This window comes from Podarcis erhardii (genome assembly GCF_964252035.2).
Source record: "Podarcis erhardii genome assembly, chromosome: 9".
Classification (NCBI taxonomy): domain Eukaryota; kingdom Metazoa; phylum Chordata; class Lepidosauria; order Squamata; family Lacertidae; genus Podarcis; species Podarcis erhardii.
Genome location: NC_138512.1, coordinates 71280972 through 71293270, shown reverse-complemented (window position 1 = coordinate 71293270; position 12299 = coordinate 71280972). Strand labels below are relative to the sequence as shown.

The 12299-nt window shown below is 40.7% G+C and overlaps 1 protein-coding gene across 2 annotated transcripts in view; it reads right to left on the bottom strand.

Moving 5' to 3' along the window:
• Positions 1 to 12299, bottom strand: part of SLC4A4 (solute carrier family 4 member 4) — a 195245-nt gene that overhangs the window by 153577 nt on the left and 29369 nt on the right. The gene's annotated exons all lie outside the window — the stretch shown is intronic.

The following is a 12299-nucleotide window of genomic DNA, read 5'->3' as shown; positions in this document are numbered from 1 at the left end:
TGTTGCATTATATGCACACCAGCACACTTTATGCAACAGTTGAATGTGTAGATTAGCCAACACTGTTTCCAGTATTGCCTTGTGTGTTAAGTACATCCCCACATCTGTGCAGAAAAATAGCATCTGTGCACTCAAATGCAGACAAGCATGCAAAAAACCTGTATTCTTTTGGCGAAACCCTCCAACTTTATCAGCAGGCAGGCAGGCAAGCTGCTCTGTGAACCAGTGTGATGATAAAAAGATGCTGCACCTTCCACAAGCTAACATTTGCCAGCTGAACACCCAACACCCATTCCCCATTCAAAGCTATGCACGCACACAAGTTCCGCTAGAGTTCACCATGTTCATGAAATTGTTCCATGTCATGTATGTGTCTCTGGTTGCACACACCAAATGGTTGTTCTGGCCTGTCCACCATCTTTGCATCTGCATACGCATGCAGTTCTTTCGAAGCAGCAAAGTAGTCGCTTGCTATAAATTCAGCTGAACAACAGCTGGAACAGATGGTGAGGAATTTCTGGTCTGTACAGAAATCTTCAGCACACGTATTGCTCCCTTGATTACTGCACAAAATCTATTTATATTGTCTGGATAGCGAAAGGTTGTCTGCTTAAAAACCATGAAGGATTTTGAGGCCACGCATTCTGGGGAAGGAGGGAGAGAGCTGTTGCACAGGAGCCCACTATTTTGATCCACTTTCTACTAGTTGTTATGTCTTTTTATTATTATTTCAACCCGCTTTTTATTCACTGTTGTGCTCGTTTTCAGGGCTGCAGTGTGGATTGATGGGACCTTAATATTGTCCACAATCGCTTATCGTGAAATTTCTTCGTATGCCACCTCGTGAGGGCAACTGCCCTAAAAGGCACTTTAATGCACTCTTTTAATAAAAGTAACTTTGGAGGTCCTAAAAATACGTGCTTGAAATGTGTGGGTTTACAACCACGCAAACAGGCAATCGTGAATTTCGCCCTCATAGTGTGAAGGCTTTGAATTGTTAATCAGTGTGTCCAAGCCAGATGCGAGCAGAAATTAAGCTGCTTCTCTCCAAAGGAGTAAAAGGAGCTAAACAGATGGGGTACTGCCACCTTTCGGCTACAGAGTCTCATCACAGCCTACACTTTTATATATTTTTAAATGCTTTTTAATGCAAATCAATTGTGCAACAGAGGAAAGTTTAAATGGACAATTATTCGCTGAGAGCCATTGTGAAACACTTTTCTTTTTTCTACTTGAAGAAGGAACAGGTTCTAAATAAATAAATAAATAAATAAATAAATATCCAGTGAAGCTTCTTCATATAAGTCTAGAAAGTGATCTGTTGTTTTTTTTATCTCCCCATATTCTGCCAGTGGGTCTTCCATAAGCATCTGGTTGTCCAGGTTGGTGGGTCTTTTGTGTGAACAGAGCTCTTCATAATCTTTTTAAGTCCACATTGAAAATACACATTTCTTACAGCGGGGCCCTTTAACTCCCCAACGGTTTGACTTCACCCCTGAAGGCACAACCCTTCCATTGTCTCCTGAGACAGATGGATGGCGGCCAGGTAAAAAATTACAGCTCTAGTTCAGTCTTGAAGATGTCAAGATGTCAAAGGCTTTCAGAAAAGTATATTTCATACTTAGTGAGAAATGCACTGCTATTAATTTTAAATACAGAAAGCGAGTAGTCTGAAAATTTGCTCGCTGGGAATACTTTATATATTTTTATTTAAAACATTCATAACAACTAAAAAAAAGTGAACATTTAATCTGTTAGATCAACCTATTCTTGTAACAGCTGATTTAAAAAAAAGGAAGAACCCGAGTGCAATCCTATGTATGTCTACTCAGAAGTAAGTCCATTTGAGGTCAATGGGACTTACTCCCAGGTAAACACACTTAGTGTTGTACCTTGAATTGCAGATATTGACATAACATTGGAGCTATCACAAATGTCAATATATGGCAAATGTATTTCCAATAACAAGAAAATCTAATTCTACTTATGGGCTTTCCTAGGGTCTAAAATTAAGATTTGCTAAAATGACATACAAATTAAAGTGAGGGTTATGGATTATTCAAAATGTTGCTGCTATTTTTTTATTTTATTTTTTAATCCTCTTGGATATCCTCATTTAGTGTCCTTTTTTATTATGGTTCCACACTCTCGAGCATGTTCATTTACGCTTCTCTTAAAGCTACCTAATTCCCTCAGAAGCTCTTCCATCTGTTCTTGGTATCTCTCTTTTTAAAAAAAGGAAGAAAGAAATTGCACAAGCCCTCAGTATATACCTCCTTGTAAATGCTTCGTACGCAAGATATTTACAGTTGTTTTTGTGTCAGAAACAAAGTTCAGACCTCTGCCACAGTCCTAGGAATCTCTGCACAGAAATTACAATTCGCTGGGAGAGGGAGCAGAAATTTTGACTGCTGTCATTTCAAGGTTGCTTTCGAAACCTGCAGGGGAAATGTAGCAAAAGTTTATGCCAAACGCACTGAAGGAACATCAGTCAGCTGAGGAACCTATATGGGTAGCGTTCTGTACGTCCAATAAAAGAGCCCAGTTGAAATACCACTCCCTTTGCAGTCGGTGAAGTCAGAACAGGCTACGAGAGCATGCAAAGTCAGGGGAGGGGAGGGGAGTGAGGCAGGGAGGCAGCAGTGGGGCGGGAGAGAGAGAACAGCGACTCCATTAATAGCTTGAGCCTGTTGGTCAACACAGGAGCATAATGTTAGAATTACACAGAATGAAATCGGCCTTGGCCCCTCCCAGTTGTGAAATTAGATCTTCCGGCTACACAAATAAGTACCACCAGGACAGTTAAGCATGATCCAGCAGGAAAAAGCACACACACACACACACACACAAATATTTCTGCACACAAAATTCAAAATATGTTTCGCCTACCTAGTACCTGAACTTCCACAGCAGCAGTCTGCTATTGAAACAGAGGTAGAGCTCTGGTTTACTAACTATACGATGTAGTTTAACTTACTTCCATTCCAGAAAATATTGGCTCACACATCCTGTGCTTGAACATATGATTTTCAAACACCCTGTACTCTGGGAACATTTTCCTCATGTATACGTTTAGCAAGGAGTCCCTGCACACTCTTTGTACAAACTTTCATCTAACTAGGTGACATTTCCCCATCCTTGGCGTACTTTTCCTCCAAGTCGCCGAAAGGAAATGTAGACCTCGTATGGGGCTCTGAAAGAGACTTCCGAATAGATTTCAGCATGTCTGCAGTTCAATTCAGTTCACGGAGTGCCAAAATTAGAGCTCTTCGCCAAACCTTAGCAGGAATAGCAAAGTATTTACTACAACTGAAAGCTTCACTCCAGTGCTTCACTCAACTAAATCTTTACATATCAGGATGGCAAAGGGCAAAATTTAATTGGTTTGCTTGCCACCTTATGGACACGCTTGTGTGAGATGCTCTTCCTGTGTCTTTTAACAGAATATATATACAGTGGTACCTCGGGTTAAGAACTTAATTCGTTCTGGAGGTCCGTTCCTAACCTGAAACTGTTCTTAACCTGAGGTACCACTTTAGCCAATGGGGCCTCCCGCTGCTGCCGCTGCACAATTTCTGTTCTCATCCTGAAGCAAAGTTCTTAACCTGAGGTACTATTTCTGGGTTAACGGAGTCTGTAACCTGAAGCATCTGTAACCTGAGGTACCACTGTATTTATGCAAATCTGCCTCCTCTCCTAAACAGGAAATGACAGGAAATCTGCCTCCTCTTCTAAACAGGAAATGAAAGAAATGAAAAGAGAAGAAGAAAAAATGAAAAATGAAATAGCAGATTTAAGTAAAACTCAGGAAGAATTAAAAGATTCTATCGCGATGAATGAATTAAAACAAAGAGAAGTGAACTTAAGATTTAGACAGATCCCGGAACTACAAAATGAAAATATAAAGGAAAGATTAATAAAAGAGATAGCACAATGGATGGAATTAGAGGAGGAGGAGGTGGCAAAGACAATACAAAACGCCTACAGGATGAAAATTAAGTCAAGTAAAGTAAAGAGATTTCCTGGGGATTGTCTAATCACATTCAAAGATAGAGAGATGAGAAATTTGATTCTACAGAGGAACAGAGAAAAGAGACTGTATATTGACGGGAACTACGTAATTATTTTCAAAGATATACCTATAAGACTCTTGAAACGGAGAGAATCTTATAAACCACTGGTGCAACTGCTTAAAAAAAACAGGATAGATTTCCGCTGGGAATTTCCGGAGGGCGTCTCTTTTTTCTATAAAGGAGTCAAAAGAAGATTAACAAGCCCAGAGGAAATAGGAAAGTTTACCAGAAGATACAAAGAACTTCAACAAGGAGAGGAGGAACTGAAAGGAGCTGAAGGTGGAACAAGACAGAGGGAAGACTCAGAGCTGGGAGAAGAGGAAGAACAGATTAGAAGAAAGTTGGAGGAAGACGAAGAAGAGGAAGAAGAAGAAGAAACAGAAAGGCTTTAGCTAAAAACTTAAACTTAAACCCAAATCTAATTAGTGGTTAACTCTTTAAAAAAAAAAAAAAAAAATGACACTAAAATTATGGAGTTGGAACATCAATGGGATGAACGATAAGAAGAAACGGAACGGTATTGAACATATATTAAAAAAGAAAAACTTAGATGTCATATGCCTTCAAGAGACACATGTGGCTAAGAAACACAGGAAAATTTTGATCAATAGGAGGCTAGGGAATGAATTTATCTCCTCAGATAAAGAGAAAAAAAGGGGAGTAGTACTCTATATTAAAAATAAAATCGAAGCTCATCAACTATTTAAGGATGAGGAAGGGAGAATAATTGCGGTGCGCATTCGCTGGCAAGGTGAAACAATGATAATAGTAGGGATTTATGCACCTAATGGAAACAAGACACAATTCTTTAGCTCATTGGAAGAAAAGTTATTTGAATATGCGGACCAGAAAATTATTATAATGGGAGACATGAATGATGTGACCTCTACTGAAATGGACAGATTAAGAAAATCAAAGAACAATGAAGGAAAACTTCCCAAGACTTTTTTTACGTTGATTAAAAATTATAACTTAATAGATATATGGAGGTTGAAACACCCCCTAGAGAAACAATTCACTTATCATTCGGAACCGAATCAGTCGTTTTCAAGACTTGACCAAATATGGATATCGAGTGAGCTGACACCAAGAATAAAGAAAATTGAAATTCAGGCCAAAGTTATATCAGACCATAACCCAATAGAAATGGAGATGAAGGGAGTAGAAGAACGGACTTTCAGATGGAGACTAAATGATAATCTATGGGATGATCAAAAATTTACTGAAAGAATACGGAAGAAATTAGCGGAATACTTTTTGGATAACTTAGATAAAGGGGTGAAAACAAGTACGGTGTGGGATGCAAGTAAAGCTGTAATGAGGGGCCTCTTCATCCAACAAAACGCATTGAAAAACAAGATTAAGGAAAAGAGGTCAAAAGAGATTTTGGGACAGATTATGGACTATGAACAAAAACTGATTAAAAAACCAAACAACGAAAAGATAATGCAGGAAATAAAATCCCTTCAAACGCAATTCGCAATGATAATTAATAAGGAGGTTGAGTGGAATATCAAAAGATTAAGACAAAAAAACTTCGAATATGCAAATAAGTCAGGAAAATGGCTTGCGTGGCAAGTCAAAAAAAGGAAAGAGCAAAATACAATTAGTAAAATAATAATAAATGGAAAAGAAACAACTGATTCGAAAGAAATTAGAAAAGGATTTCAGGATTTCTATGAGCAACTGTATAGGTTCAAGGAAAGGAACAATAAGAGGAAAATAGAAAGATACCTAAAAGAAAAGATGGTGAAGAAGATGTCATCAGATCAAAGAGAACAGCTAAATGTCCCAATTCGTAGAGAAGAGGTAGAAGAAGTGATAAAAGATTTAAAAAGAGGAAAGGCCCCGGGCCCAGATGGGTTTACTTCAAGTTACTATAAAGAAATGAAAGATACGTTAATGACGCCGCTAACTGATGTAATGAATAACATCTTGACAGGAAAAGACATCCCTGGCTCCTGGAAAGAGGCCCTTATCACAATCATCCCAAAACAAGACTCGGACCTAACTCAAATCAAGAACTATAGACCCATCTCCCTATTAAATACGGACTATAAAATATTCGCCGGAGTTTTGGCTAAAAGATTAAAAAAGATATTAATAAAGTTGATACATGAAGACCAAGCGGGCTTTCTCCCTGGAAGGTTTATAAGAAACAATACGAGAAATATAGTTAACATCATTGAGTACCTTTCTGATAGATGTGACAAACCAGCAAGTTTAATTTTCTTAGACGCGGAGAAAGCCTTCGATAATGTAATTTGGGAATTTATGTTAAAGAATTTGGAAGCTATGGAGGTGGGACAAAAGTTCTTAAATGGGATAAAGGCAATTTACACAGAGCAGAAGGCGAGATTGATAATTAATAATGTGATTACTGAGGATATAAAAATATGTAAAGGAACGAGGCAGGGTTGCCCGCTCTCGCCTCTGCTCTTTATAACGGTTTTGGAGGTGTTACTGAATGCAATCAGACAAAACAAACAAATTAAAGGGGTAACTTTAGGCCTTAATGAGTACAAGGTTAAAGCCTATGCAGATGATGTGGTCTTAACGGTGGAAGAACCTATAGAAAGTATAAGGGCGTTTCTGGACGAGGTCGAACAATTCGGGAACCTTGCAGGTTTCAAGTTGAATAAGAGTAAGACTAAGATGATTATTAAAAATATGGAGCAAGATAAGGTTACAACACTGCAACAACAAACTGAAATTGAGGTTGTCAGAAAGATAAAATATTTAGGTATCTGGATTACCAACAAAAACATCGACCTATACCAAAATAACTATGTACCGGTGTGGAATAAAATTAAAAAAGATCTGACGCTCTGGACCAGGATGAAACTATCATTCTGGGGAAGAATCTCCATGGTGAAGATGATGCTGCTACCCAGGTTGTTGTTCCTGTTCCAAACACTGCCCATTTTAAAAGGAACAAAGGACTTCAAAGAATGGCAAAAAGCGATCTCTAGATATGTCTGGGAGGGGAAGAAACCAAGAATTAAATTTAAGTTGTTAACAGACGTAACAGAAAGAGGGGGCTTTGCCTTACCAGACATGAGACTTTATTACGAAGCATCATGTCTGTGTTGGTTAAAAGAATGGGTAAAGCTAGAGAACAAAGAGTTATTAGATTTGGAGGGGTACAACAACAGGTTTGGGTGGCACGCGTACTTATGGAAGGATAAAAAGAGAGTGCACAGGGGATTTGGTAGCCACATTTTTAAAGGACCATTAATAGAGGTTTGGGACAGATATAAAAATATATTAGAACCAAGAACACCACACTGGTTGTCTCCACAGGAGATGATAGGTGTAAAAAAAGTTAACATGAAGGAAAAATGGGGGAAGTATGAAGATATGGTTGTTTATGAAGGAGGGAAGTGGAAAGTTAAACCATATGACCAGGTCAAAATGCTCACACAAGGTTGGCTGCATTACTTCCAGATAAATGAGATGTTTAAAACAGAGGTGAAGGAAAGAGGATACGTAGAAAAAGAATCAATATTCCAAAAAGAGATAATAAATAGTGATTACAAAAACCTCTCCAAAATGTATAAACTACTGCTGGAGTGGAATACAAAGGATGAGGAAGTGAAGTCAGTGATGGTACAATGGGCGAGGGATTTAAGGTATAATATCCAAATGGAAGATTGGGAAAAGCTGTGGAGAGTGAATATAAAGTTTACAGCCTGTACACTACTAAAAGAAAATGTAATGAAGATGCAATACAGGTGGTATATGACTCCTGTAAAATTAGCTAAGATGTATAAGATAGACAATAAGTGTTGGAAGTGTAAACTTATGGAGGGGACGTTTTATCATCAATGGTGGGAGTGCAAGAAAGTTAAAAGCTTCTGGGAGGACGTATATAATGAACTGAAAAAGATGTTAGGTTACACTTTTGTAAAAAAACCAGAAGCTTTTCTACTTTGTATTATGGGAAAGGATATCAGGAGAAAGGACTGTAAACTATTCCAGTACGCGGTCACAGCAGCCAGAATTGTGATAGCCCAGAGGTGGAAGCAGGAAGAAATGCCAACAGTTGCAGAGTGGAGAGCAAAACTGACAGAGTATGCTGAGTTGGATAAATTGACAGGGAAATTAAGATACCTAAAAGACCAAAAATTTATCGAAGATTGGGGGAAATTTGTGGGTTATCTGGAGAATAAATGTTTTGTAAATACAACGCTAGTGGGTTTTAAAGAGGCACTGTAAAGAACTAACAAGTATTGTTCAAATCGAAATAATGTATAAAGGGAGATATGTATGGCAATATGTAAGGATGGAATGTGTTTTAAAGACTCAAATTCGAAGGAATGTCAACGTCGCTGAAGGAAGTCAAAAACGAATGGAAAGTTCTGTATTTCGGATATATTGTATTTAGAATGAAATTAATAAAAAACTGAAAATTGGAAAAAAAAAAAAAAATAACCTGAAGCATCTGTAACCTGAGGTACCACTGTGTGTGTGTGTGTGTGTGTGTGTGTGTACACACACACACACACACACACACACACACACACACATTAAAGGACATGCTCTATAGAGAGCTGGCTTCGGGCATCAAGTCTATTGGCAGACCAATTCTGCGTTACAAAGATGTCTGCAAGCGTCGTGCTGTGAAGGCTGTCAACATCAACCCCGCCATGTGGGAATCCCTTGTAGACAGTGCCCAGAGACAGGCAGTCAGGTCCTGCGTCCATAGCAGTGACCAGAGTAGGGATGACCGCAAGTAAGAGCCCAGAGACAAGAAACGCCATGGTGTATCTTCAGCAGCACAACCGGACGCCTTCATCTGCCCCGGCTGCAACAAAACATGTTGCAGCAAATATCCTTTACACACAGTGGCCCATCTAGTCCCACATCCTGTTCCCACAGTGGCCAACCAGATGCCTGCGAGAAACCTGCACGAGCGCAGCAGCACTCTGCCCACCTGAGATTCCCGGCTACTCGAAGAGCAAGGGTTTGGCATTGTGCAACCTACATGTACCAAGTTTCTTTTGACTGATAAGTCACCTAGAAATTCTTTAAATCAGTTGATGGCCCCAAGTCAGTCAATGACTCATGTAACTTCCCCGTTGAAAGGAGTTTCTCAATACAAGCAGGAAGTTTGAATTAATCATTGAGAAAGTTTGAATAAATCATTCAAAAAAAAAAAAACAAAACCACCCTCCCGTGCAAACCAGGATGTGTCACAAAATACTTCATCAGGCCCTATGTACATATTCAAATATCTGAAAATGTTTACACACACACACCTCAAAACCAGTCAGGCACCCCTTTCCACCTTTTGAGGAGAAAGCAAGGGGGTATCTTAAAATCCAAGGAGGTTCCATGAACATCACACTTCTTCATAAGGTGCAGAGAAACACAACAGAAAATATCTGAGCAAAACAAGGGCAACATCATTCATCCAAAGAGACTGGGGGGGGAGCATCCCAGAGTCTGACACCCCAATCCAGCAAGGGTGCTGTGATAGGAATTTTGAGGTCTTAGATATATGTTAAATGTTCATAAGTCTACCAGCCAAGCACATACATAGATCAGCACAGGAAGACCGACCTGAGACCATTTTGATTCCCAAACTGACCAAATGTTTTCCCTGCAAGCAGGGGGGAGTCAGGAAACCTCCCCATTGTCTATTTCCTCACAAATCCTGTCTTAAGGGCACATTTAAGATATGAATAGGGTGTGAGCCTGTGACATGGCCCAGGAACTAAGTATTTATCATTACAAAAGACTGGCCAGGCTCCCCAGGCAATCCAATCAAGTAACCTGCCAGACAGGAGAAAAACAATGACAGGAGAAAAACAACATTCAAATTTCTGTTTTAGACCGCCTTTTCTGTGATGTAGGTATGATGTATCTGGGGGGTGGTCTTAGGTTACACCCCTTCTGTGATGTATGTATGATGTATGGAGGGGTGGTCTTGAGCTCCAGGGCAGGGAATTTAAAATGTCTATATAAGGGCAGGCACACCTTGGTTCTGGGTTCCGCCTCCCTCCTGCGTGTGGTGAGTGAGGACCCTGCTGCAACAGATCAATAAAGATCAGGCTTGCTAGCTGCTTTGCTTCTCAATATTTTCTGGTTGGCCTCTGTTATTTTCTCCTACCAATAGGGAAGCTATGTCAGGACTCTATATGGGCTCTTGGATACCCCATAAGGGGAAAAGGTCAGATTTTTGTTCACAACAGTGCTTAGCACAGAGTAGCAGACACCAGCATACAATTTCCTTGCTAAACTGGAGGCCATTATTAAGCGCTTCCTCGGCTCCCATTCATTTTAAATGAGGCTGTGTACCCATTATCATTTGCTTCAGCTCCAGTGTTCTCCCACTGCTGGTGTCTGGAGCAAAGTACACATGACATAATCCAGGTGTAGAGTTGGGATGGACCCCGGAGGGGTCATCTATTCCAACCCCGTGCAAGGCAGGGATCTCCTTGCCCAACATGGGGCTCCAACCCACAACGCTGAGGTTAAAAGCCTCATACTCTAACTGAGCTATCCCATACCTATCCTGTAGTTTCTTGAGAAATGCTGTCATTTGATGCGTTCTCCCCTCAAACCAGCTTCCATCCAATTTGAAAACATAAGCCACGATTTAGCTGAGGTATGTACAGGACAGATAGCCATTGCACGTGCTCCACCGACAGTTTGGGGAGTTGCAGGCATTCGGAAACAAATCAGGCAATGTGCATCGGGTAAAAACATCCCCACTTGCTCCCTGGTGTGTAAAGGTAAAGGAACCCCTGACCATTAGGTCTAGTCGCAGACAACTCTGGGGTTGTGGCGCTCATCTCGCTTTATCAACCGAGGGAGCCGGCGTACAGCTTCCGGGTCATGTGGCCAGCATGACTAAGCCGCTTCTGGCGAACCAGAGCAGCACACGGAAACGCCATTTACCTTCCCACCGGAGTGGTACCTATTTATCTACTTGCACTTGACGTGCTTTCAAACTGCTAGGTGGGCAGGAGCTGGGACTGAACAACGGGAGCTCACCCCTTCACAGGGATTCAAACCGCTGACCTTCTGATCAGCAAGCCCTAGGCTCTGTGGTTTAACCCACAGCGCCACCCACGTCCCTTCCCTGGTGTGTACAGCAATCTAAAAATGTGACAGAGGGGAAGGAACTACCTCACTGCATTCGAAGCCTCTCTGTGTACGTAGCCTGAGTTTCTGCAAGGAACATGTTGATGGATTGGCGTCCTTGGGAAATCTGCTGGACTGTAATCTCGCTTTCTCCCAGTAAAGGCAAAATATTCACAGTTCTGACATCCCTTTCTCTCTTAGAACTAGCCTTCCGGAGTTTATCATTCCAGAAGGACTCCCTTGCAAGGCATCATCCTTGAAACAGGAACAAGTCAGCTGCTGGGAAAGATGTTCGGTGCTTTGGCCATGAGATCAGCTGAGCTACGAAATGGAAATCCTGCTTACAGTAGCCTTTTTTGAGTGGGTGGGGTGGGGCTTCAAACCACACTGCCATAGTCACGCTATGAATTAGAATCATATTACTAGAATGACCCAACCAGAAAAGGAGCAGCAAAGCAAAGCGGATTTTTCAAAAGCCAGGGTGTGTTAGGGCCCAAATCGTTATAAATGGGGCAAGCTATACAACAGCCAATCTTTGTGAACAGGCAAGGAAGGCATCAAAAGTGATGAAGAGACTTCATGAGCTAGGAAGTCCATGCTCCAAGTCTCATGTTCACCTTGAACTTTCTCAGTTCAGGGAATACCCTCCCACTCTGCCCCCCAGCACTTTCCCACTAGAAATCCACGCTAGTAACTTGGGATATCATTGTAAGAATTGCTGAGATAATGTGCTGAAGTGCTTTGAGAACCCAGGAAAAACACTACAGAAACACCAAATAATCATATCCCTTGCAACCTTATATCCAGATTGGTTTTTCAGTTTCCTTTGTCTTCCATTAGGTAACTTTATTTTAATAATTTTTTTCCCAATTAAAAAACACAGCAGCCGCCAGCTGGGCTACCCCTCTCCAAATCAATTTCTATCCATTCATTAGATAATACTTCCCTGTCCCAGGCCAGTATGCAAGTTGGTGCCTGGACATTCAAGTCCAAATGTTTTCCTTATTGCTGCCACTCACTTTGCTTGGGTTCCTATGAAAACGTGGGCTCAAGAATATTATTGGCACAAAAATGGAAGCAAGAAGAATTACCGATGAAAGAAGAATGGAGGACGAAGTTGATGGACTATGCAGA